The following is a 27,735-nucleotide window of genomic DNA, read 5'->3' on the forward strand; positions in this document are numbered from 1 at the left end:
CCCACCTCCCTGGGTGGCTCAGCTTTTGAGATGAAAGGAGAACCAGTGGCAGCAAGAATCTGGAGGAGGCATAGGTTGGTCCGCAGAGGGACGGGAGAGGTGAGAAGCAGTGAAGGGACCAGGTGAGGGGATGCCTGGGAAGAGAGGGCTGAGGGTCATGTCCAGGCCTGTCCTCCAGCTGTAAAGGGCTGTGGTAGGATGGACCAAGGCTAGAGCTGGGAAAACGCTTCTGTGTCTACAGCTTTGAGGAGCTTCTGGAACTACCATGAAAAGCCCAAATTATAAAGAAGAGAAGCTTCTTTTGCAGTTCAGAAAGTAGGAAGAGAAGGGACAGAAGGCCAAGTACCTGAGGATGAGGGGTGTACAGCCAGGCGGCTACAGCACACGTCTGTGTCCTGAGTTAACAGTCTTGTATGCGCCAGTTACACACGTAAACATGCGGAACAGTGTAGCTTTGGCATGGATTGTTTAAGCCACGGATTTGAGATGATGTCTGGTTGTGGCCTGTTGGGCATGGTTCTATTTCAGGAGCTGCAGCTGACAGAATGGGAAGACCCCTGTGCTGAGAACCAAGAAGTCATGGATTCTAGTTCTGGCTCCAGTTATCAGCTGGGACCCTAGGGAATGTCACAGAGGAGAGTGGGTGTCATCTGCTATACCATGAAGGAAAAGCTACAGGCTCCTTCTGTGCCAGCAGCCCCAGTGCTAGGAGAATGAGAAATTGAAGGGAGGCTGGGGAGGGTGATGGCATTTCAGGGACTAGAGAGCTTGAGAAGGGTTGCAAGTATTCCTGAGTTCAGAAATTCATGGGTTCTTGCTCAGCTGAAGATGCCCCCAGCCTAGGGCAGCCCAGCTTGGCCTTGCCTGGATTCCAGACAGCATCCAGGGTCCACGTCTGGATCTGCAGGGAACTCTGTTCTCTGCCGCCCTCCTGTGGCCGCTGAGCCCTTCGCAGGTCGCTGCTAAGATTCTGCTCCTCCGCAGAGCCGCGTTCCTTGCCCCCTGGTGGAAATAGCGTATATTACAAGTAGCGATTTTGGGTTTCTTTCTTTTTTTTTTTTTTTTTTTGAGACGGAGTTTCGCTCTTGTTACCCAGGCTGGAGTGCAATGGTGTGATCTCGGCTCACCGCAACCTCCGCCTCCTGGGTTCAGGCAATTCTCCTGCCTCAGCCTCCCGAGTAGCTGGGATTACAGGCACGCGCCACCATGCCCAGCTAATTTTTTGTATTTTTAGTAGAGACGGGGTTTCACCATGTTGACCAGGATGGTCTCGATCTCTTGACCTCGTGATCCACCTGCCTCGGCCTCCCAAAGTGCTGGGATTACAGGCGTGAGCCACCGCGCCCGGCCGATCTTGGGTTTCTAACCGCAGCTTTCCCCCATCTGTTTCCCTAGTGTTGGAGGCATCTATAGCCTCTTCAAAGCAGGGAAGGTCTTCTGGAGATTTAACACTCTACACCTTTGCCTGGAGTTTTAACTTCTGGCTTTGGAACAAGGGGTTGAAATTGGACAGAGGGCAATTTCTCTTCTTCCTCTTTGGGTTTCATCTACAACCCTATATTCCTAGGGTGGCTGTTTTAAAATCACGGTCTGGTGACATTCCTGGAGAAAATGGGTCTGGAGCAGACCAGGCATTGTGCGTCTGGGCTTCTTGGCAGTTGCACCTGAGCGCAGTCCGTCAGTGTCGGCAGGGAGATGAATTGGCAGGAACCAGGAGGCAGGAGGCAGGGATGATGGAGGGAGATGGCATATTTGACAGATGCTGACACGGCTCGTTATTTGCTAGCTCTGGAATCCCCTCCCACCCACCAGGCTGCCCTTGGCCCTTCCCTCCCTGCACTCAGTGCTCATTAGTGATTGCCTGACTTTGGGGGAGAAACCCAGTGGGCCAAGCTGCATGGGGATGGGCAAGGGAGGGAGAGGAAGAGGAAGAGGAAGGGGCAGGGACAGAAGGCAGATACTGGAGGAGCCTTGGCTGGAATGACTGGGATTTGGAGCTGAGATCTGATGATCACTGAGGTGCTTGGAAGGTGTGGCCGGGATATTGTCCAGGGGCCAGATACTGAGTTGCTGCTGCTGGTGGGTCAGGAGGCATATTTAAAAGATTTGAGTTCCCTGATTTAGGCACTGATTTTGGGAGAACTGATAAAACAGGAGCTGACAATTTTTCTGAGGACTTACTATGTACAGCGCAGGTCTGTAGGTGCTACGAGGGGATAAAAGAGGCATGCCACGTATTTCCTGCCCCTTCCTGTGTGTTGAGACCTGCACATCTCCTCCCTGCACTTGTTGCTCCGTGTGCGGCTGAGGGGTCAAGGTGCTGCTGGGCTGGGAATGCAGACACGACGCCCCCAAGCAGTTTCTCACCTTCCCACACCCTCTTCCAGTAAAGCTCCTCCAGTCGGCTTCCCACCTCTCCTCATTCCTTCTCTCAGAATATACAAGACTTGGAGGTAACTGGGTGGGAGAGGGGGCCCTCGGGTGCCCTCCCAGAATTTCCGGTGGCTCCCAGCAGGGGAACTGGGTTGGGGGCAGGGGTAAGCCATACTATCCTGAGAGGCCAGCGGAGCAGGCAGGGAGGGGACCTCAATTTGGAGTGTGGAGAATGTTCGGTGAGGAGGAGAATGCTGCAGTCGGAGCCCGAGCTGCATCCTAATCAGCGCTGCGGAGGCTGCGCCGCGCGGCCGTCAATCTTCCACACAAAGGGCCGCCCGCCTCCTTCCCTCTCCAAGCCCTCCGCGCCAGCTCCCCCACTCCATCCCCATCCCTGCGGAGCAGGCGAAGAGGCAGAGAAGTGAGGAGATGGACATACAGACAGGGACAGAAAGACCCAGTAAATTAAAGCCAAGGCGGACAGAGTGGGACCAATGAGGCAGAGTGGGTCCCAGCGCTCTGGAGATGAAGAGAGACAGAGTGAGCAGAGACACTGCCACATGGAAAGGGGACGACAGAGGAGAGACAGATCTAGAGACCAGAGAGAGCCAATACACAGGAGCATCCAAGAGCAGACAGAAAGATTGGAAATTCACACAGGGACAGAGCCATCCAGAAACCAGCCACAGACACTGACTGAGAGGGACCCAGGCCCAGGGAGAAACTGAAAGCCATGTATCCCGAGCCAAAGATACACTGACCTAGGGCCCGGGCTGAGAATATACCAGAAGTGTATCAGTAGACTGATGGAGGCAGAGAAGGGGAGGGAGAAGATGGGTTTCCAAGGAAAGAGGAAACCAGAGTGAAGGTGGGGAGGGGAGACAGTAAGGAGGGTCAGGTGGAGGTTGCAGAGGGTGAGATGGGGACTCTGGGTTCAGGGCTCTGCTGGCCTTCCAGGGCCTGGGACTCAGGTGAGAGGGGAGGCCCATACGTGTGTGTTGCATGTGGGTGAGCAGGAACACGGCAATCCCAAGCTCTTCAAAATGCCAGAGTTGCCTAGTGCTGAACCACACAGCCACACACCTCCCTCTGCAGGGACCGCTTGCAGCAACTATGGTGGGGTGTGGAGGAGAGAACAGAAGAAAGATGGAAGTTAGAGAAAGACCGAGAAAGAAAAAGAATGGCAGAGGCCCAGCAGAGATCAGAGGGAGAGGAAACGATATTGAAAAAGGGAGTAGAGAAATTGGCGGAGGACAGTCAGAGAAAGACAGAGAGAGAAATATGAGGCAAGAAATAAGATGGAGGCAAGAAGTGTGTGTGTGGGTGTGTATAAAGGACAGGGAGCAGTGCCTGTAACTGCAGGAAGGTGAGAGGGGCATGGAGAGAGAGGGGGCTGTTGAGAGGCAGGTGGACTAAGGGGAGACGGGGAGAGAAAGCAGGCAGGGCACCTATCTACCCAGAGTTGCTGGGCTGGAATCCACCCAGCATCATGTTTACCTGATGAAACAACCCTGCAGTGAGCTGGGGAGGCAGTCAGTCAATGAGTTTTTCTTTTTCTTTTTTTTTAAGGATGTCCTTGTTATTTTCTTTAAGTACAAAGAACCTATTCTGATGCTGGCCGTCTCCTTCAACATAGCAGGTTTCAGCTGCTGCTGTAGTTGCCTGGGTCATTCCTGCAATTTCTCTTTGGGGATCACCTTTAGAGCTTGCAGTACAGCTCTGAGCAACTGCACCTGAGGCAAATTTGTATCCTTTAGGGGTAGATCTAATTCCTGAAAACAGCTAGGTGTTAGGAATCAAGGCTGGAGAATCAGGTAATTCCCCAGCTGGGGAGCAGTATTTCCAGTTAAAAGGAAGGTGGAAATGGGAAGACACAGAGGAAGTGTGCCCTCCCCCAAAGTGGCTCTGAAAGGCCACCCTGAAGGGGAAACTTGCAGGATATGACAGAAGGAAATCTTCTACTGGAGGATCTTTTTGCTGGAGGAAAACAGCAAAACGGCAAACAGCTACGGTGGGAGAAACAGGAACATTGCACGCCCGGCGCAGACTCCCCCTGCTTGAGGGCCAATTTCATTTTTGCGTCTGTCAAAACTGGGCAGTTGTGCTCCCAGGAGCGTTTGCAGCCTGGCACTGGAGGGATGAGGCCTGGCATCTGACGGAAATATTTGGTCACAGTGGTCCTGCCCTTGGGGATCTTACAGTCCTCCTCCCTGCCAACGTTATGTTTACAGGTGCAAAGTTACCTCTGACATTCACCACAGCAAAGATCAACAAGTGCAAATGACTAGGGCAAATTCAGAATCCAAGCCAGGTAGTTCATCAGGGAAGGCTGCTGGGAGGAGGGGCGTGGAAACAGAAACCCAACAGGGCATGGACTAGATTAGGAGAAGAGCAGGAGTGCCTCTGGCTAATGGTGCTGAGGCAGGTAAGCAAACCATAAGTGAGGCTGGGGACAGCTTTGCTGGCCTGGAGTGACGAGCTGGATTCAGGAACCAGCCCGAAGGGGAATGGAAGGGGGCAGGTTTTGAAGGCAGGCTGTATGATCTGAATTTGCTATGAGAGAAACTGGGGCCCACTGAGGATGCACTGGCATGTGTCAGGTAGAGGGTGTGAGTGTGTGTGCACACTTGACTGGGTAGGTGTGTACTCAAGTTTGCATGTGTTTTCTGTGTGTGTGTGTAGCGCATGTGCATCCAGGTGGCTTTGTGCCATGTGGCTTTGAGCCCCAGGCCCTTGTCTTCCCATCTGTGTGTGACTGGCATGTGGCTCTGCCTGAGTGCGTTTGTTCATTTGTGTGTTTCCATGTGGTCATGTGCGATGGTAGCTCAGTTGCTTTTTGTGTATTTTATTTGGCTAAGTGCGGCGAAGGGCAGTGTGTGTGTTTTGTGTGTGTGTGTGTGCTTCTGTCTGCAGGAGGAGTGGGGCCGGTAGGGAGCCCTGGCTACCCAAGCATTGCCGTCTGTCTCTCTCCCTCCACTGACTCCATCTGCCCTCGCTGAGGTCGTGACAAGGAGGAAAACAGCAAAACGGCAAACAGCTACGGTGGGAGAAACAAGAACATTCTACGCCCCGCGCAGACTCCCCCTGCGGGGGGCAGACGGACCGACGGGGACACACACGTGTACACACACCCTCCGGCGCACACAGGCTGCTCCGCAGACACGCTGCACGGAGCAGGTGCGCCCACTCGCAATACCCTCCTGGCCCACAGGCCTCCGCACGCACAGGACACACACAGACACTCCCTGCTGACCTCCCTCTCGCCGCCCCTCCTCTGAGCCCTGCTGCTCGGCCCTCCGCACCTCCCAGTGTCTGCAGGGGTTGGGGGCGCTGGGGCTGGGGGCGCTCATTCGGACCTCGGGGCCAATCGCCGGATATCTAATGGCTCCTTTGGCCATGGAAGGGGGTGTGCGTGGGTGTCCTCTCCTTCACTCCTTCTCCAGCTCCGTCGCCTCCCACCCCACTTCCGGCCCGCGGCAGTTTCCGAAATCGCCCGGCGGCCGAGAATTCATTAGCGGGGGGCGGATGTAAACGCAGCGCGGTGGAACGTTTTAATTAGGCCTGAACAATAAACAAGCTAAACGAGGCGCGCAGGGCTCCCTGGCGGGCCCTCAGCCTCCTCCGCGCGGCGCGGACTCATTACGGCTGCAGCCAATTTCATGCCAGCGCCGAGCACGGGCTGGGCCGGGAGTGGGGTTGGGGTTGGGGTTGGGGGTGGGGGTGCGCTCCGGGCCTGCAGGGTGCGGAGCCGGCGCGTCCAGGGGCGAGGGCAGCGGGCCGGTGCCCGCCCGCCCGGGGCCGTGGCGCCCGCATTTCTGCACCATCCATCTGCCTTCTTCAGTGTCCTTGAGATGAAGCTCCCTCCCCACACCAGAGCGGCCGGCTGGAGCGTCTAGCTTGCTTTTTAGGGTCTTTCTCCCGCCTCTTTTCCTCCCCTGCTCCCTCTCCTTGCGGCTGACTCCAGCTCTCCCTCGGTGCCTGTAACCCTCCTTTCCACTTTTTGCCGCAGTCTCCATCTCTCTTCCACAGGGGCTCGCCCTCCCCCGCTTCCCACGGTTGTCATACTTTCTCCTGGACTTTCTCCGCCCGGTGCCGCCCGCCTCGGATGCCGAGCGTGGTAGACTCTGCAACCGGGCTCCTCGCTGCCCGCCGGCGCTGCCTACACCCACCTTGGGCTCCCCTCCCAGGTCCCCCGTGCTCGCCCCGCTCTGCCCGCTGCCGCCGCTGCCTTCCAGGCCCCTACCCGCCCTATGTCTCTTCCTGCCTGGGTTCTTCCTTTGGGCCTTCTACCTTTGGGTTTCAGGTGCGACCCTGAGCATTGCTCTCGCACCCTACTCATTGGGGCTCTTCTGGACCGACTCAGCCGGCGAAGTCGAGTTTGTCTTGTTTCCTTCTCTCCCTTTTTGCGAAGCTGTAGACACTGCTTGCTGCCCTTCCCACCCCCGCCAACACCACCTGCCACCGGTCTCTGCCAGGACTTCCCTGGTTGTACCTAGTTGTGGGTGGCAGTCGGTCTGTGGCTGAGTTTGAATCCCAGCCCTGGGCCTCAGCATGTAGCCTCTTAACCTGAGCTTGCTCAGCTGTAAAATGTGGGAAATCAGTTTAGGGGCTTCATGTTGTGAGAATTAGCACCGTGATAATGTAACATGCTTGGTACATGGGACATAGGACATACTCAGTCAATATTAGCTCTTCCCTTCTGCCTTGCCTCAATCTGCTTCTCTCCCTACCCTGGAGTTTTCTTTAAATGTTTTGAGGAAAGAAGAACCACAGTTACAGATTTCATAGGCCCCAAACAACTGAATGTCAGAAATTGCAAAGGGTTCAACCTAGTACATTCGGTAGGCTCTGATTGCAGGAAGTACTGCTGAGTGGGTACAAGGGGGAGGACCGGGATTGGACTGAACCGCAGAACAAAGGAAGCCATGTGGATTGGCACACTGGACTCAGCGAATTCAAACCTACAGGGTCTCCCACCTGCATGAGTCCTGCCTCGGCAGCATGGCTGCCCTCTTAGGGCTACATCATCACGGCGCTGTGTCCTCTTGGTGGCTGCAGTGGATCTGGGAGTCCAGCTGCCCCAGGACTCCTGCATCAAGGCAGGAACCAGACTCCTAGAACCTCATACTGCCATAGTCCTCTCCCCTGTATACGTCACACACACACACACACACACACACACAGGTCCTTTGAGGTTTCTAAAGGAAAGGTGAAAAGTGTGGGCCTGGAATTCTATCCCTGCTTGAGTTTCTTTCCCTGGTTCCCTCCTGACTCCTAAGGAGCAGAATTGGTGAGTCGCACACCTTCCCCTGTGTGTGCTGCCCATGGTGCTGGGTACTGAGGGAAGATCCAGAGGGAGAGCACAGGTCCTGCCCTGCGGGAGCTCCTAGGCTACTGATAAGATGAGGCTGGTCCTCAAGACCAACCAAGAGGCATGGAGCTCTGGGCATGCCCTCGACAAAGGCTTATGAGTTGAGTTGGTCAGGAGCAACTGGACCAAGCCCTGTGGTCTGGCACTGGGGAAACTGGGAATGACCAAATAAGAAAGGATGGAGGGAGATCTGAAGGAAGTCTAGGAGGGTCCCTAGAGGATAGGGAGAATAGTATTCATTTGGTTAGCAGGGAGCAGCAAAACAGAAAGGAGAAGACTAGCAAGTTAAGAGCTCAGTGAAGTGCACTATCTTAGGGCAAGGGGTGGCCAGTGTGAACCTCAGAGGCAGATGGGGAAGGAATGCATAGGTGTGCACGTGTGTGTGTGTGTGTGTGTGTGTGTGTTGGGGAATGTGTATTGAGGAGGCAGAGGGGTGGAGGAAGCAGGGCTTTGGGGGACAGGTTTGCTGGACTGTAGCAGAGAGCCTGGGCTGAGGTGTCCTTAAGACACCTGTGATACGGTAGCAGTGGTGATAGAGGTATCGGATAGCAACGTAAAATATCCCACTATTGTAGCTCTACGGTGACCCTGGGCTGGGTAGGCAAGATGCTGGGAAGCCAGGCTGACTTCCTGGGCTCTGATATGTCCTCGCGGGGTGTGAGGATGAATGAGTCTGGATTTCATGGGCTAGTGAACCATGGCTAGGTGGAGACAGCTGCTCAGGCTATGAAATGTGGGGAAGAGGCCTCCTGAGGTTCCCAAATAGAAAGAGAGAGGAGATGTAGGTGGGGAGGGGGATGGGTAATGGGAGGATGGAAAGCTTGAGACTTCTTTCCTGACTATCTCCTTTATTCACTCCTTTCATGGATTGAATTATTCATTTTAAAGCTAAACAATCTTCAATAAATTATCTAGTCTAGACTCTCACCTTCAAAGGGTTCAATAGTACTTCCCCATTTCACAGATGAGGCCTACACAAGATAACCAGCTTGATCGAGATCTCCTGAGCAGAACAGGCCTAAAAGGGCATGAGGAAGCAGGTCTTTTGCCCTGGGTAGGGGAGATAGGGGTTAATCTCTCCCTAGGCAATCAGGTTCTGAAACTGGCTGCTTCCCAGAGCAGAACCTGCAGGAGTTGGCATCAGAATGCAGCAACTTGATTCCTGGCTACTTACCAGCTCTGTGACCTGAGGCAAGTTACTTAACCTCTCTGTGTCTTAATTTTATTATCTATAAAATGACAACACTAATACTTGCTCCTGTGGCTTGTTATTGAGAATAAAATGAAATTTATGCAAAAAGAACTGTGTACAGTTGAGTCTAAGTTTATTAGGCTTTAAAAATCCTCCTCCTCTTTGATATCTTCCCAGCTTATTCTCTTCATACCTGCTACGGACATCGGCCTCCTTCCTCCCAACCCCTTTGCACTCTCTCCAAGCTGGCATTTACTTCTCTCTGATCTTGCTTCATACTTTCACTCTTCTTTGCCTATGTTTCAGCACTAAAAGGATCTGTTTACACTCTACTGTCACATATGCCAATTTTTTTTCTCTGCTTCGGTTTCTTGTCTTTTATGTCTTCCTTATCACATCCCAGAGAGCAGAACCCTGTCCTCTCCTGCCTTTGCACTTCTTCCCTCTCTCCAGGACTGGGTTCATAGGCTGGGTCCAAAGAATGGGACCTGAGGTGCAGAGAGGTTAAGGTAAAACAGCAGAGGGAGGACTTAGGGGAGAAGCCACCAGGCTGTGTGCAGGGCTCTTACCCACAGGCTGTGCGATCCCTGAGCAGGGCCTTTGCCAAGCTCTGTGGAGGGAAATAATCATCTTCCTCCTGGAGAGAAGGGTGGGATGGGAGTTATTTTCCTAATGTTTAGAGAGACTGTTTTCCCCATGATGTGGGACACATCACCTTGAGGTCAATCCCCCAGAAAAAGAATAGCAGTCTAGAGAGGGCCTTCTTTTCTTGTTTGAGGTGTGTGTGTGTGTATGTGTGTTAGGAAATGTGTTATTGAAGATTCTATATCATTTCATTTGCTCTAGAATTTACCCACTCTAACTCGAAGGAAATCCTTTCTAAAGTCTATTCTACATTTCTTTTGCTGACAGTAAGCCCACCTCTTTAGTGGAGGTATTATCTAAAGTCCAGGATCTGGTTCATGTCTTTTGTAAAAGATGCGTGTCTGTCGGGGAGGGGAAGGCAAAGGATGGACCTTGAAGAAATGGAATGACCCAGCTCCTGGCTTTAATTACACGTAAGCCCTGAACATTCTGAACTTTATTAACCTCCTAAGTGTCCACAGGGGTGGGACGGACCTGGTGGGTTTTGCTCCCTGGTCCTCTCTGCAGGGCGTCTCTGGAGGGTCCCCTCTGCAGGCTCCCTGCCCATCCCCACCTTTGGCTGCACACCATTTCTCCTGGCTACAGGTGGCGCTATAAATCACCTCTCCCAGAAATGAGGCTACCACCTACCTATCCAGTCCACGTCTCACAGGCCGTCTTTATCTTGCCCAAGACCCTCTGGTTGTTCCTTCTCTCCAAACCCCATAGGCTTTCCCCAGCATCACTTTTTTGGATAACCTGATTAGCTGTTTTGGTGAGACCGGCTCTTTTTGCAGGGACGCCCCCGCCACCTCCTGAGTGTCTTACTAATTACAAACAGAGAAAGCCTGGTCTGTGAAGTTAGCCTGCCCCCAGCTCCCTGGCTTGGTGGAGGGAGCCAGGAGCTAGGAGATTTAAAGTGCAATTTCCTGTACCCTTTTCATTTCCTGCTGGGGGTTGTGGAGAGCAATAAGCAAGGTGGGTGGCAAGGGCCAGGAGAACGGGCCAGAGGGGGGTTGGGCTGGGGAGCCTTCCCTCCATACACTCTTCTATCATCCCCTTTTCTGGCTGTCGAGGTGAGTTCTTTGGGGATGGAGCACCTGATAAGTGAGAACCCGGCAGTCCTTACAATCTCCCTCTTACCTCCCCAAAGTAAAGGAAAGGAGTAGAGAGGTGTTTGAAATAATTCAGGTTCAATTATTGTAATAACAGATGATGCCACAGGAAGGAACCTTGGAAATCAGTTGGATCCCTTGAGGTTTTATTTTATTTTAAATAGAGATGAGGGTCTTGCTATGTTGCCCAGGCTGGGTCTCGAACTCCTGGGCTCAAACGAACCTCCTGCCTCTGCCTCCCAAAGTGCTGGGATCACAGACGTGAGCCACCATACCTGGCCTCCTTCAGGTTTCAGATGAGGAAATGGAGGCCTTGGAGAGGGCAGATTACCTGGCCAAAGTTATGTATGTAAGTGGTGGGCTGGTGTGGTGGGATTTAGCTAACTCTCATGGCTCACTGTTTAGTGCTCCTTCCTCAGAGTGGGCTGTGGGTCAGAGTGTGTGTGTGTGTGTGTGTGTGTGTATTGGGGAGGGGGGATTCGATGGGAGGAAGTGAGGTAGGGAGCAGGAGATCCGGGGAGGTACCTGGATAGCAGGGGACTCCAGGTCCTGAAATATTCACTTTTTGGTAGGTCCTGTGGAAGAGCGCAGGCAAGTCCTGACTTAGGGAAGCTTTTGTGAGCTGGCTCAGGAAACAGATGTGTGGGAAAAAAAGAAGAGGAGAGGGAGGCATTGTGGCCCTTGGAAACTATTAGCCCCACATCTTTTCTTCCCCTCTCCACAGTCAGAGGTGGATGAGGTGGGGGAGGGGGCATGGCAGAGGACAAAGGAGCCAATTATTGAGTGAGTGGATTAATTGATTAATTGTCCAGAAGCTTCCAGTGCTCCCCCAACAATGACATCCCCTCCTCCGACCCCAGTCAGGCATGGCCTCGGTTGGCCTGGATTATTAATTAGGGCTTGAAGTCATTTAACGATGATTTCATTATCGACGTGCTGTCTGTCTCGGGCTCAGCCCGGTTGCCAGGGCGACTCAGATCGATTGCCTTCCGGTCTTTTCGGCTCGGCCGGCTCCTGCCTTTCTGGAGCCTGGCTGTTGGCGAGCACTCCCTAGCGGCCCCCTCTGGTATTGCAGCGCTTCCTGGTTGCCGGCTTGAGAGACCCAGTCGAGGAGCAGATCTACAGCTGCCTTGCGGGGGTCTTTTAGCTACTGACTAACCTAGGTGTTGCCTGGGAGCCGGGGTTGGGTCCTCCTTTTCTCTTGGGTTGTGAAGTCCTTCTGAGCCTGTCCCCTGGCCTTCTACCCATACCCCTTTAGGATGGGTGTAGGAAGAGGTAGGTGATCTCAGTCTTTGAATTTACATCTGGGAGGCCTGAATAAGCTGTTACATAGTCCCTCCTGCTGCTAAGCAGACTCCTTAGGCTCTGCCTATCCTGGGACATCTGGCCTCTTGGACCTTGCATGAGGCTGGCAGGGAAGCAGTGGGGATAATTTCCCTTCAGATGACCTGAGTTAATGTTCTTAGGGTCTTCCTCGGCCCTGAGAAGAGCTGGGAAGCTGGTCTTTGCAGAGCTCAGCTACTTCCTCAACCTCAGGAAAGCCTTGGGAAGAAAGGCAGGTCCAGGTTGCCATGTTAAGTCTTAGGTCTTCAGAAACTTGTCTGGTTACTACATCTCTGGTGCCTGAAAACCTAGCTTCATGCACATACACTGGTCTCAGGATCTCTATGCCTCGGTTTCTCCTTTCATGGGTTTTATGTATGTATTTGTGGGGTCTGTTAGTAGAGAGTTGCTTGAAGGCATCTGCCATGGCTTCTCAGAAGGTGTCTAAATTGTTGACCCCAAAGTAACGGGCAGTCACTGGTGTCTCATCTCCCTTATCCTTTGCGTGCTGCTGATTTCCTTCTCAAATGCAGACCTCTCCTCAGTACGTACCTCTCTTTACGCTTCTCCCCATGACCTCTGACCAAAGACCGTCCCCAGCACTGTCCCCAGAACTTGCCTCCCTTGCCTGCCAGCCTCTATTTCTCTTCCTCCCCTGGGTCACTTCCCCGTGTACTGGTTGTGCCAGGCTGCATTAGCTCTGAAAAATTTGGAGCTGGGCTTTGGGCCTCTCTGGACTGCAGCATTTTGGGGACAGGAAGGCAGGTTGGGTTGTCGTGTCCCTGTAGGAGTCTCTGTGAGCCCCCCAGGTTGGCTCTGGGAGAGAGCCCAGGGGCTATGGCAGCAGCCTCACCCTATCAGCTTTCTGGGCACATCCGCCACCGAGCAGCACCTGAGAGGGGAAGCAGCTCAGCAGTGAGCTGAGTGAGATTGAAGAGGATCATAAAGAAAATATATATCCCCCTCCCTGGCCTCACTCCCTCCGCCTGCTCTACACTCGCCTCCTCTCTCTCTTTGTCTCGCTCCCTCCCCCCTCTTCACTGCAACCCTGTTTTCTTTGTTCCTTCTTTGCCTCTGTCACCCTCATCTCTGTCGGGCCTGTCTGTCCGTCTGTCTGTTGGCCGTTCCGTCTATCGCCTTGACTCCACATATTTTTTGGTCTGAGTTTTTCTAGGACTGCATCTGCCATCAGCCCTTCTCTCTCCCTCCCTGCTTCTCTCCCTCAGCCTCGGAGAGTCTCTCATACCATCACGTCTTTATGAGTTCCACTGTGTGTGCCTTTTAGGCTCTCCATCCACCTCCCCTCCCATCTGTCTCATTTGGCTGCCTCCCCATCGCCGTTCCCATCTCTTGCCCTCCCTTCCATCTCTCCTTTTTGCTTCTCTTCTCCCTGTCTCTTTCAGCGTCTTCTCCTCTCTCTGGTTCACACCCCTACCTGCTTCTCATCTTCCGCCTCCCACCCCTCAAGGTTCAGATACTTCATGTGAAATCACCTGGATGGGGTCCAACTGTCAGGGCCCCCCATTCTGTATCCCCTTCTCCCTGGGAGATTTACAGCCCCAACTCGGCATCCTCTGCATTCCCCCCAGCCCTGGGCCAGTTCTTTTCATTACCTGATGATTATCTGGGGGCCCTGGCATTTCCCCCAGCCTCCCACCCTCTACCCAGCAGGCAGTGAACAGCAGAGGGAGAAAGGAGAAGGGATTGCTCTTGGGACCAGATGCAAGGACATGGAGACCCTCCCCCTGTGCCGCCCTTCTTTCCCTCAAGCAGATGCACATCTGGGAAAATCCCAGCTTGAGGCAGGGGAAGACAGCATAGGACTGTTGGAACAGACATAAATCAAACACCCAGATGCCCCCGCCCCCCCACTGTTCTGTCATGACAGCCATCCTTCTAATTCCTGCCTGTCTCCTTTGCCTCTAGACATTCTGGCTCTGTAGTCTTGACTGGGGCCACTCATCCACTACCCAGCATCATGCCAGGCACAAAGGAGATGCTCAGTTAATGCCCTTGGCCCATGTCTAATAGAGAAGCACTAGAGCAAGGTCAATGTGATGTTTAGGTTTTTCTCAGTAGGCAGTTCTTTCTGAGATCTGGAGCAATTCTCTCTGCTCTGATTCCAATATTCTGTCTTAGTATATAATTAGTATAGACTCTACTTCCCGTGGTCTTGCTTCTACCCTTCTCCTCCCCTCTCTCGCCTCCACCCCAGTCTTTCTTTCATCTCGTTTAGTGTCTAGAGGATTAGCAGCACCATCGAGAAAAGGCAGCAGTGCCCTTTCCCTGGAGACCAGTGGCTTCTTGAGTGGATTGCTTGGCCATTTAGCCCTCAGTCTCTACGCGGACCCCACCTGTTCCATCTCTGGCAGTCCTGTCTTGTCTATTTGAAGATTGACATCAGGAAAGGAGGAGATACCTTCCTTGGGTCTTGGAAGCCCTTCTTTTTGAATATCTCCATTCCCGAGAGCAGGAAACTCTGTAGGCAGGGACTGTATCTTTTTCATCTTTATTTCTTCCATCACAATAATCAATGAGTATTCAGTTAACATATGCTGTGAATGCTGAATGACTCTCTTAGGAGATCTCCCACAGTGAAGTCTAAACCAGCTCCCTTTTAATTCTATCTCCGGGGTGAGGGAAAATGTGGGTGAGGGGGTGAGAATTGGGGGACGGTGGTAGAGGAACCCAGTAGGGGTGTTTCGAGAGAGGTTGGGGGCCTGGTGCTTCTCTTCTTGTTGAAATGGCTTCTTAGTGGTGGTTCTTTATCTGGACCTGGGACTGACCCTCATATTTTATTTTTTAAATTTTTTGAGACAGAATCTCCCCCTGTTGCCCAGGCTAGAGTGTGGTGGTGCAATCTCGGCTCACTGCAACCTCCGCTTCCCAGGTTCAAGCGATTCTCATGTTTCAGCCTCCCTAGTAGCTGGGATTATAGGCATAATCCACACCTGGCTAATTTTTGTATTTTTAGTAGAGACCAGGGTTTGCCATGTTGGCCAGGCTGGTCTTGAACTCCTGACCTCAAGTGATTTGCCCACCTTGGCCTCCCAAAGTGCTGAGATTACAGGTATGAGCTACCACACCCGGCCCCAGCCCTCATATTTTCACTGGCAAGGCATCAACCCCTTCCCAGCCTCTCCTTTAACCAATCAGGGCCTCTTCCATGCCCAGTACTCCCTTGGCACACATGCTTACTTCAACATCCATTTCCTGCATGGGTCCGGTAACTAACTAATGCCTATAATCCCAGCACTTTAGGAGACTGAGGCAGGCGGATCTCCTGAGGTCAGGAGTTTGAGACCAGCCTGGCCAACATGGAGAAACCCCATCTCTACTAAAGATAGAAAAATTAGTCAGGTGTGGTGGCGTACCCCATAGTCCCAGCTACTTGGGAGGCTGAGGGAGGAGAATCTATTGAGCCCAGGAGGCAGAGGTTGTAGTAAGCCAAGATCGTGCCACTGCACTCCAGCCTGGGCAACAGAGCGAGACTCCATCTCAAAAAAAAAAAAAAAATCCATTTCCTGTTGTCCAGTCTCCAACCAAGCTCCATTAACTGGGCACCTTGCCTTCTCCCATTGCTTGCCTCCAGCTTTCTTTCTGGATTCTGGGCTATGCCACCTCCTTCACACTGTTTGTCCCATTTCCTAACTCCCCTTCAAAAGTTCCCCTACTTCCAGCCTCCCTGGGGCCCCACTTCCTGCCCTCTCCCCTAGGCCAGAAAAAGATAATGGATAAGTGATTCCTCATGGTTACGGAGTTGGTAAGATAACTGAGACAGCCAGAAAGGAAGAAGGCTGAGCAGACTGGGCCTGGAGTGGTGCCAGTGTAGAACCCTTGAGGGCTTTGAGCAGAGAGCATTCCCTGGTGCCAGGGCAGAGCTCTGGACTGGGGAGTGCAGACCAGAGGCCTTGTGGGCCTGAGAAGGGTGGGTAAGTTTACAGGGTGGAGTGATTTGGGGGCCTACATTCCATTCTACTCCAAGCCAGAAAACTTCAGTAGAGCTGGTCCTAGGAACAGATGAGTTAAGGGAGGTTATTTCTTAGCCTTCCTCCTCCATCATCCTTCTCTCCTTTTTGCATGCCTCCATTCCCAGCCTTTCCCTTCTGGCCTGGTGTAGGGCTTGCTTTATTTATCTTTGTCTTTCCCACAGGGCCCAGACCTGTATGTGTACAGACATGCTTGAATGAATGAAGATTTTCCCCCTGGGTCTGCTGCCTCCTTCATGTTTTACCACCCGGTGTCACGTCAGCTTCTGAAACTATCTGTGGTTCATCTACTAAGGGAGGACACTGATGTGGGCTTTGCCAAATATCAGCTCTAGTTTGATCAGGTGGTGCACAATAATGAGAGGACTTTGAGGGTTTTCTTCCTTTCCTAGGTGCTCAACTAGCTAGGAAAAAAAATGTATATAAGAAACAAGCAGAGGTGGGAATTGCAGGTTAGCTATAGGAGGAAAGATGACCAAATTATGTTGGGGGGTGTGGCCGCTAGTGGTCTTTAAAACACTGAAGGAAGGCTTGTCTCAGGTCCCAAGTATATTGCAAATGAGCCAGCGCTAAATAAACCTTGAAACCTGATGACTCTGTTCTCTCTCTTGGAATCTATCAATTTTACGTACATGATAGGCATATTTATTGATTGATAAAGGCTTAGTGGAGAAGCCTGAAATAGGACTGGCTTGGTCTCCAAGAGGCAGTTTCCTTCTATCACAAAACATGTTTAAAGCTCTTTAATTTCGAAGGTTTTTGAAGACTGAAATTGTTCTCCACCCCCACACAAATACGCTTTCAGCAATACCCCTAACACTGGAAACCCAGATGACACCTATCCGTGTAGGACACCTGCGGTATTGACTAGATGTGGCAAAGGTTTAATTCTAGGTTTACTTTCTCTTGCCATCCAGTGCTCTCTATTATCAGTTAAGATGTGAGTCTCCAGAAGGCAGACTCATTACAATCTCAGTTTAAGCAAAATCACGTGGAAAACCCAATTTCCCTTAAAAAGTATATTCCAAGTTAATGAAAATAATTTTTGATTATATTCTTTTGGTTTATCTTTGTCGTTTTTTTCTTTTTTTTCTGAGATAGGATCTCACTCTCTTGTTGGAGCTGGAGTGCAGTGGTGTGATCACGGCTCACTGCAGCCTCTAACTCCTGGGCTTAAGCGATTTTTCTGCCTTAGCCTCCTGAGTAGCTGGGATCACAAGTGCATGCCACCATGACTGGCTGATTTTTTGGAGGGGTATTTTTTGTAGCTATGGGGTCTTGCTATGTTGCCCAGGCTGCTCTTAAACTCCTGGCCTTAAGCAATCTCCTGCCTTGTCCTCTCAAAGTGCTGGGATTGCAGGTGTGAGCCACGGTGCCTGGTCTTTTTTCTTTTATTATCACAGAAATCACAAGGCAGATGAGGGAATAGAAAGAACCAGGGAAGGAGGATAAGGAATGTACCCTAAAAAGCATGGTGTCGGAGGCTCTTTGTGGTAGATTATGACATATGAGCAAGAGTGAGGCAGGTGGGTCCCGATTGGAGAAGTCGTATTGCTCCATATGGATAAAAACTCAGGACTTTGAGATATGATACAGCCCTCATTTAACTCAGATGATCTAATATCTTTGCTACAACAAAATAAAACAAATTAACTTTCTAAGGATGATGGTAGGGGTATGGACCATCAGCCTAAGGCTAAGAGAGGAATTCAGCAGAGCCTTGTAAGAGAGGATAGAGAGACAGACAGCCATTTACAGGAGAGGACAGAATTTGAGACATGAAGGCATGAAGGAAGATAACCAGAGAGAAGCTGGCATTTCCTAAGCTACTTGGTATGCAGCACATTATGGTGGGTGTTGGGAGGAAGGAGATATGTGGAAGAAGGGGCCATTCACAATGACCATTCACAATGGCTGGTCTAAGAGTACAGACAAGAAAGACCGATAGATGGGACCACGGGGTGGATGTCTACAGTCTATGCTTACAAGTAAATGAAGGATTTTGGGAAAGAAACAACCGTTTGGTTAGCAAGGCTTCTTGGAAAAAACGAGTGTGGATCAGGGTTCATTGTAGACAAAGGCCATCCTATGTCACAGTTGCAGATTGGAAAGTGAGGTGGACAGGCAGATGGATCTCCAACTACTATTCTCTTGTGAGGACTTTGCTGAGGAGTGCTGAGTTGATACAATGGTGGGTTGACAAAAGGGGAGTAGAGATCAAAGGGGAAGAAGGGAGAGAAGAAATCTATTTCTGCTGTTGACATCAATGTATCACATCACTTTTTTTTTTTTTTGAGATGGAGTCTTGCTATGTCACCCAGGCTAAAGTGCAATGGTGTGATCTTGGCTCACTGCAATCTCTGCCTCACGGGTTCAAGTGATTCTCTTGTCTCAGCCTCCCAAGTAGCTGAGATTACAGGTGACCACAACTATGCCTAGCTAATTTTTGTATTTTTCTTAGAGACAGTGTTTCACCATGTTCATCAGGCTGGTCTCGAACTCCTGATCTCAGGTGATCCAGCCCCCTTGGCCTCCCAAAGTGCTGGGATTATAGGCGTGAGCCACCGTGCCCAACTGCACATCACTTTTTAAATTTAATCTTTTATACCCTCCCTGGCTTTTCCCAGTTCCTGTTCTAATTCTGTTTGAAAAATCTAATTCTGATTCATTCTGGTACCCCACCTAGCTTCTGAAGAGTTCTACAAGCAGAAGCCCAGGCTTTTCTGATTTGTCAAGTTGATCATCTTTTTTTGGTGTGAAAGAAATGTTAAGAATTTCCAAAATTGGATTCTGACTAAAACTAAACCTGTGAATGTGTCAAATCTTGATTAAAGAGACTTGGATTTGACTCTGTTGTCTCTGACGTTGTCTCAGAGAGACTCAGAAAAGCCACCTTATTCACAACCATCCCGAAGTGGCAGCAGATAATAGGAAGCATACATAGCCTCTAGAGAAAGCTTTTGCTGTCTGATTATTTACCCAAATCATAGCACAATGGTGCTGGTGTAGTATCTGTATGTAGCAGGACTGCACAAATATGGAGGGAAGAAAGCAAAAATGTTTTGGTTTGTATCTAGATGGATTTTGTCTGCATCTGGACTTTAGTGTACATTTGGTCTGCAGTGTTTTGGTCGACATTGGAATGCGTTTTCTTGGAATTGAGCCTCTGCCCAGCTAGAATGAGATTTGAGAGAGGTAGTGCTGATGTAGGGCAGTAGAGGAATTGGAGGAGGTGGCTGTGTTTCCCCTTGGTCTACTGAACAGTTTGGGGGCTGTCGTAGTTTTCAAGTTCAGGGCTTGGTTGAGCTAGTAATATTTATTGCAGAATTATAATTTCTAACCCAGTGAGAGAACATAAAACAGTTTTTACCCCAAGGAGTTTTTATTTTAGATAGGGAGACAAAGTACTCTCCCAAGTATCGTTCAGACGGAGTGCAGGACACAGAAAGTTCACAGGTATGGGGAAGATGCCTGGTAAGCAGTCAGTCTGGTGGGGTCATTCCAGAAGCCTCCTGGGAGATCAACTTGGATACTTATTCTCTTTAGTATGAGCTAGATTTAGTTACTTCAGCTTTCTTTCCAACCTTTTAGGGAAGCCATCTTAGCTTTACTTCTCTTTCCCTGTGGAGAAGTAACGCATTACTACCGGAATTGTTTTTCTATTTTCCTTTTTAGCACAGACCAAGACTGAGAATTATTATTATTATATTTTGGTATTTAGATTTGTATTAGAATATGTAGTAAATATTTAGCTGTATCTGTACAGTTGAGTAAACTGGATTTACTGGTTCAAAGCATATGTAGCTTTTATTTACTTTTATTTTTTGTTTTTGGTGGGAGGCACGGAAGGAAGGCCTAGGTGAGGTTTGATTTATTGGCTCATAGCCCAAGCTTCTCACCACCATGAAGATGTAGATTGAACTGATGTTTTCCAGGGAAACCAGCAAAATGCCCATATGAAGCAATGACTCCCTTCTTCCACGAAGCTTCCTCAGACTGACCTGAGGTGCAAGGAAGATACTCTCTAATCTTGACAACACTGGAAAATGAAACCCTTCCCGCTCACATCTTCTGTAATGATGATGTCATCTGGGATCTTGGAATGTCCTTGCCGCTGATAGAAACACTTTACTGTGCATTTCTGATTTAGGATTATCCTTTGTAGACCATGGTTACTTATCTTTTACTTATTTTGAGGAGTTGAGGAAGTAGCCACAAAATCTCACTCTTTTTTTTTTTCGAGATGGAGTTTTGCTCTGTCACCAGGCTGGAGTGCAGTGGCACAATCTCTGCCTCCCGGGTTCAAGGGATTCTCCTGCCTCAGCCTCTTGAGTAGCTGGGACTACAGGCATGTGCCACCATGCCCAGCTAATTTTTTGTGTTTTAGTGAAGACGGGGTTTCACCATGTTGGCCGGGATGGTCTTGATCTCCTGACCCTGTGATCCACCTGCCGCAGCCTCCCAAGTGGGGATTACAGGTGTGAGCCACCACTCTCGGCCCACAGAATCTCTTAACTTTAAGCTCCTAAAGAGGGGAATTCTTTATTTGCCACCATTTTTCTTGCATCGTGTGTGAATGTGTGGTGATTTGGTGGTCATGGTGGTGGTGGTAATAATTTAGGGGAAAAAAGACACTGCTTTTGCTTGAATTCCTTTGCAAAAGGAATCATGTTGGTGCTTGAATTTTCTAATTTGGAATTTGTCTTTGAATTCACTTACACTTAGTTGAAATCTAATTTTTAGTAGTTTGAATCCAACCTTTGTCACTTAGAAACTTTTAGTGGTATCCATTTGAGGGAAACACCAAATCGTATAGAGGTCATCCAATTTCTTATCATAGACCCAACCCAAACCAAACAGAATCTATCTGTGAACTTAGTTATAGACAGTACAGGACAAATGGTAGAAAACAGAGAAAATTCTCTTTCCTGGGAGCTTACAATATAAGAGCACTTCATGGACACTTCCCCATCCTCCCAAAACAAACGAAAATCCTATTCTAAACAATATTCAACCATTTGATTATTGGACCACTCCTCCTTTCTGCAGTCTAAGCTGAAATTTAATTATTGCAGTTTGAGTATCACACCAGGTTACCTAATGCCAAAGTATTAGGTGACTTATTTTCCCAATTAAGTAAAGCAGTATTGTTGGTCAATTCAGTCATTGGGCATCAAGGAGATGACACTGGAGCCAATAGTAAGTGTCACAGATAACGTACTTAGCCCCAGCCAGTTTGGGCTACTTCCTTTGCATTTTCACTTTGTGGTGGTGAAAGAGACTTGGACCTGGATTCTTGTTTCATAATCTCTGACGTTACCACATTAGGTTGTGGGGTGCTTCCTTGGCTGTGGGCAGTTAACTCTGTACCTCCGGGTTCAGCTGAAGAAGGAAAGGCAAGCTGAAAGCATCGTCAGGCAGGAGCTGTGCTACTTTGCCGCGCCTCACCATCTACCACTGCTACCCTCTTCCCTAACCAGGTGTTTTACCAGTGCAAAGTTCTAGGCCAGTGAGTTATGCCATTCTGTCCTAAAAACCTCCTGTGCAAGAGGCTCATATTCACTGCCGACTAATCCAAAGGAAGGGGGAGGACAGGAGGTCAGTCTGATGGAGGAGGCTGGACACATATTCAAGGCACAGACACCAGTAGTGCAGCAAGGAAAGAAGTTAGGAGGAAATTAACAGAACTCTGGACAGTAATGAGGGGACAAAGAGGGCATGCCAGAGAGGTCAGATATCTGTAGGTGTGGTTAGAGATGCTTCCTGAAGGAGGGGCATGTTGAACAGTTTAGAAAAAGGGTGTTCTAGGCAGAGAGGGACTGTCCCATGTGATGGTTGAGGCAATGATAGCAAGATGTTCATATATGGGGAAAGATTTGTCCTGTTCAAGCAAAGAGCCACAGAAAAGGTTAATAATAAGAGTAAGGGTTAGAGGCACAATGAAAAGAAAGATCTGGAAATACAGTCTTAGAAGTTTGGATTTAACAGAGAGCAGGAAACTGCAGGTCTGGTAGGGAGAAGGTGTAGGGGTGTGTGTGTGTGTGTGTGTGTGTGTGTGTGTGTGTGTGTGTGTGTTGCTTTTCAATCCTTGAAGAAAGTGTTATTTTCCAGAAGGAGGGTAGAGGGCACTCACACTTCAGTTATCTGCTGCAATGCAGCAATCATGGTGAATGTGATTTAGGGCTGTAGCCTGCTTCAAAGAAGGGCAGCACTCTCTGATGGTCGTTGGGGTGAATCTGAGTGAGATCTGTGAGGATCTCATTGTTTAGAGTTATCAATGTTAGAGGCCAGGAGTGTGGATCAGTGAGGACAGCGGGAGGCTGGGATGCAGTCTTTGCAAACTGTAGGAATCTACTAGATAGAGTTCTGGTGGGAAAAAGGTGCTAAGTATCAGAGTGACTTCATGTCAGCTGGGTTGAATTCAGGCCTAGGATAATGATCCACAAATATCTGAAACCAGTGATTTCAGCTGGGATTCCTTAGGTTTAATCTAAATTTTCATGCAATGCCCCTGAATAAAGTCAGAATCCTTTGAAGCTGCTTTGTCAATCCCCTTGTCTTTGGCCATATCTGGGGCTTCCTTCCCTTGGAAACTGAAATGGAAAGGTGATTTATGTTCTTTGTGGATATTCCTATACTAATAGCCTGTTGAGAAAACCCATCATTTCTTATCTCAAGTTCATATTTTTTAATAACATTAAAAAAATGAGGCAATCTAAAAATATAAAGGCTAAGAGACCAGTGTTGGTGCCTGATATCCATTGGTCTTTATGCTTATTTACATGAATGGTTAATAAATATTAGAAATGCTCTAGTTGTCATGAGCTCAGAGCTAGACATGGACATGGGGCATATTAATACCTGTTTTTGATATTCTGCTAAGTAAGGTCTCTGGCTGTCAAGAACAACCAAACCACACCGAGCAACCTCACATAGCTCAAGTCCTTCTCCCCAGTATCACCATGAGTTGTTAGCTCTGGAATGGGGTTAATCATGTTTTAGAATGACTGACAAGCTGATATTTTTCTGGTACTGGGTTTTCCTGGGTTAAGGATCAGGGATTGCCATTCTCTGGCAATCATTTTCTCCCCTCCCACCCCCACCTAGTCTGCTCCTGATTGGCAGCCAAGTCTGGGGAGCAAATGGCCAAGTGAATTAGAAAGCTTAAAAGATGTTTTGTTAAACCATCCTCATTAAACTGGCACCGTCTGCCTTCCTACACTCCTTTGTCCCAGTTGGGGCTGTTCTTTGTGACAGATGTTTCCTAACGGTGTGTGCCGGTAGCATCTGGAAGCCTTAGGTGACTGCTGAGGTTTGGGAAGGCCAAATCTGGAGGTAGTTAGGTTGTCAGGGAAATTGCAACCATTTTCCTGCCATTGGGCTACCATTTAAAAAAATACCCGCTTCCCTTCCCACCACCCCATTTTCCTTTGGCCAGTGAAAACCAAGGTTCCATTTCCTTCTCTAGCACTTCCTAACCTGCACTGAAGATGGTTTTCCTCTTCTTAAGAATGAGGTAGTGAGTAGACAAGATTTGGAATATGATGAAAGAGCAGCGTGATTGTAGAAGTCTCAGAGGGGTCACTTATATTTGGCATCTAGAGATCTTTTATCCTGTATTTTCCACCAAAAACCAAGCAAAAGGTGATGGGTTAAAGTTGTGGGAGTAGAAATTACAATTAGATGTAAAATTGTGTCTATGAACTATTGGAATAGTTACAGGGATGCTTTGGAAACTCCTTTCTTGGCATCTAAAAAGATCATCTGTGCCAGGCATGGTGGCTCACGCCTGTAATCCCAGCACTTTGGGAGGCCAAGGCAGGCAGATCGCCTGAGGTCAGGAGTTCAAGACCAGCCTGGCCAACATGGTGAAACTCCGTCTCTACTAAAAATACAAAAATTAGCTGGGCATGGTGGCGGGCATCTGTAATCCCACATACTCGGGAAGCTGAGGCAGGAGAATTGCTTAAACCTGGGAGGAGAAGGTTGCAGTGAGCTGAGATCCCACCCTTGCAGTCCAGCCTGGGCTACAAAAGTGAGACTTCATCTCAAAAGAAAGGAAAAAAAAAAAAAAAGATTGCCTGGAGACATTTTTGTACCTGATTGGATTAGCATTTTAGCAGGAAATGGTTTAGATGGAACTTTCAGATTTAATGATTTCTCTGCTTCCATCTCTGGCCCATCAGTGTCTATTTGGGAGGAAAGAGAAGGAGGAAAGAGAAGGCATTGGCAGGGGATGATCTGGGCATGAGGGCAAGGACTGGTTCAAATCCTCTTTTAATAGACATGCCCTTTGACTCCTTGTTCTTTGTGGAGATTGGGTGCTGCAGTAGGAAGAACATGGGCTTTGAATACATGAAGAACCATGTTCAAATTCCAGCTCTTCTTTTTACTGCCTATATGATCTTGAAAAAGTTATTTAACCTCTCCGAATCTTCAAAATTAAATAATACTTACCTCATTGGGTATATAGGGGTTAAATGAAATAGTGTATGAACCTTGCTTTCAGCCCAACACATTCTGGTGCTTTTTCATCCCTCTTTCCACGTAACCCTAACACTTGCACATAATTCTATACCTGGTGTGCCATTTGCCAGATATTTTGCTCTCCCACCAGCCTCTGCACATCTTCCCCAGTGCTTCTTAGCATTCAGGCCTAGAGCTCTGATTTATTAATTTGTGTTAGTCCCACAAAATGGCCATAACAGTATGTACTTTTTATAAGCATACTAATGTGAGGCAAGGTTGTGGTTTCTTTCCAGGCATTTTTACTTGCTGACAATTTTGGTTGTAAATCAAAAACAAAGGAGTTCTACCGGCCCACCCACCTCTCTGATCTGAAGTTCTTGATTCAGGGCTACATCATTCTGGGTGGAATTTCCTTCCAATCAAAATATGATGGCAAGTTTGTTTATAAAGATCTTTAAGAGAAGAAAAATCCATAACTTTTACCATTGGGACATTCTTGTTTTCCTCTCAATCTTTTTTTTTTTTTTTGAGATGGAGTCTTGCTCTGTCACCCAGGTTGGAGTGCAATTGTGCAATCTCGGCTCAGTGCAACCTCCGCCTCCCAGGTTTGAGTGATTCTCCTGCCTCAGCCACCTGAGTAGCTGGGATTATAGCTGCACACCACCACACCCAGCTAATTTTTGTATTTTTAGTAGAGATGGGGTTTCACCATGTTGGTCAGATTGGTCTTGAACTCCTGACCTTGTGATCCGCTAGCCTCGGCCTCCCAAAGTGCTGGGATTACAGGCATGAGCCACTGCGCCTGGCCCTCCCAACCTTTTAATGTGAAAAATATTAACCTATAGAAAAATTGTAAAATAATATAATTAATACCCATTAATCTTTCACCAAGATTGACCAGTTGCTAATATTTTGCCACATTTGTGTGCTCTCGCCTTCTCTCTCATTTATACATGTATGTATATATATACACACACATAAAACAGTCCCTATTAAAATTTTGCTAATTGTCCTATAATTTTTTTTTTTGAGACAGGGTCTCACTCTATTGCCCAGGCTGGAGTGCAGTGGCATGATCACAGCTCACTGCAGCCTCTACTTCCTGGGCTCTGGTGAACCTCTTGCCTCAGCCTCCCAAGTAACTGGGACTACAGGCACATGCCACCATGCCTGACTAAAAATTTTTTTTTTTGCACAGGCAGGGTTTCACCATCTTGCCTAGGCTGGTCTCAGACTCCTGGGCTCAAATGATCTGCCTGCCTTGGCCTCCCAAAGTGCTAGGATTACAGGTGTGAGCCACTGCGCCCGGCCGAATAATTTTTTTTTTAGTAAAATATTTCTCCCTAGCCCTGATCCAATTCAAGTTTATGCATTGCATTTTGTTATCATGTCTCTTTATTCTCTTTTCATCTGGAATCATACCTTAGCCTGTTGTTGATAATATTCACAGTTTTGAAGAGTACTGGTTAGTTCTTTTATAGAAAGTCACTTGTCTGAATTTGACTGATTGTTTCCATCATTAGATTCAGATTAGGCATTTCTGGTACCTTTGGATAAGAACATTTATTAAAGACAGTGCTAGCTGAGCACTGTGGCTCATACCTGTAATCCCAGCACTTTGGGAGGCCAAGGCAGATGGATCACCTGAGGTCAGGAGTTCAAGACCAGCCTGACCAACACGGAGAAACCCCGTCTCTACTAAAAATGCAAAAAAATCCCAGCTACTTGGGAGGCTGAGGCAGGAGAAACGCTTGAATCCAGGAGACAGAGGTTGTGGTGAGCCAAGGTCATGCCACCATTGCACTCCAGCCTGGGCAACAAGAGTGAAATTCCATTTCAAAAAAGAAAAAAAAAAAGACAGTGCCATGTAGACAGGGAACAGATTTTCCCCTCCCTGTTGTGTTCTTAGCACCTGGCACAGCAATGGGCATACAGTAGGTGCTTAATACTTATTGAATGAATGAATGAATGAATGACCTAAAACTTTCACTGACATTTAGGTCCATTATTTTTCTACCTGAAGAGAGAGAGAAGAGCAACCTTTGCCTGCACCCAGTCCCATTTTTATTATACATCTTTGGGCTGAAAAGGGTAACCCAAGTCTTCTTTAATGAGACCACAGAGAAGGGACTATGAGGGAGGGACCATGGCATGAGGGGAGCTGTGGAGTTTCTCTTTACCCTGAGCGGGTGGTGGTGGTGTTCACACTGCCTAGAGACAGAAGGCTGAACAAAGTGGTCCTCAGATGGAAGGAAAAATAGCACACAGAATCCTAGAGCACCTGGCCTGTTTTCTTGCTGAGAGAAATTCGTCATTTAGGTTTCCACATTTTACCATACTTCCCTCTCCTAGCCCCCATTTGAATCCTAAGAATGCCATAGTGAAAATTGATTTCTGGCCCTCCTCCTCTCCCAGAGGGGACAACTCCATAATTCTCTCTTTCTCCGCTCTCCGTCCCCCTGCCCTCACCACACACAAGTGTGTATTTTCTAACATTTATAAACGGTGGTTGGGCGGCCATTCTCTCCAGATTATTTATTGTTGAGAAAATCTATAACTCCTTGGACTTCTCATTTTGATGTAGAAGCTTTCATCCCTGTCGCCTGGGGGAAGTGAGGTTATGAGAGGTACTCTCTGCCTCTCAAAAATGTGTTTTCAGGCTTCCCTTTGGGGCCCTTTCTCTCCCTAGCTCTGATCATCTCAGACATCTCTGACAATCCTTGCTGAGGCATCCGGGGCTTGGGACTGAATTCATCTATTTAATTTTGCAAGGCTGGTGAGTGCCTGATTCACATTGCTCCTGCCCCTTTTCTGAGAGTCTACCTGCCCTTGTCTTTTCAGTCCTTAATTTCACCAGTTTCTGGGGAAAAATACCTTTCATCCCCGTATCAGCTCTTGGTTACCAAGAAAAATGGAGGATATAGTCCAAAATAGTGAATGAGACAAAGATTATTGGTTTTTAAAGTGATTGAATCCTGGCTAAAGATAATCCATAAAGTGAGCAACCTGGATGAAAGTAATCCATCATGTTAATCTCCCATGAGTGGGTACGTGGCATCTGGAGAGGGAGGCCGGGGCGAGAGGGCCTCAGCTTGTTTAGCTCTCACTTTGTTGTTAGAACCATGAGACGTCTGTGAGGAGCTCTGTAGAACCCATCTCTATGCTGTGTTTTCAAACTCTGGAGGAGGCCTATTCCACAGTTTGAGAACCAAACACTTAGTTCAAAGAACGTGAAAATCATCACTCAATATGCAAAACTGCACTTCATCTAGGGTTTCC

The 27,735-nt window shown here is 48.8% G+C and overlaps 1 long non-coding RNA gene across 1 annotated transcript; it reads right to left on the reverse strand.

Annotated features, from left to right (window-relative positions):
• Window positions 1-494: 494 nt before the first annotated feature.
• Window positions 495-11,422, reverse strand: LOC105716007 (uncharacterized). Its single transcript, XR_001107171.2, has 4 exons — window positions 11,201-11,422; window positions 10,212-10,327; window positions 4,775-5,410; window positions 495-1,002 (listed from the first exon to the last, which is right to left on the reverse strand). It is a non-coding gene; the product is annotated as an uncharacterized LOC105716007 (long non-coding RNA).
• Between the last annotated feature and the right edge of the window lie 16,313 nt (window positions 11,423-27,735).

Source organism: Aotus nancymaae, unplaced genomic scaffold (genome assembly GCF_030222135.1).
Source record: "Aotus nancymaae isolate 86718 unplaced genomic scaffold, 86718_ANA_hifiasm-v0.15.2.pri h1tg000016l, whole genome shotgun sequence".
Taxonomy (NCBI): domain Eukaryota; kingdom Metazoa; phylum Chordata; class Mammalia; order Primates; family Aotidae; genus Aotus; species Aotus nancymaae.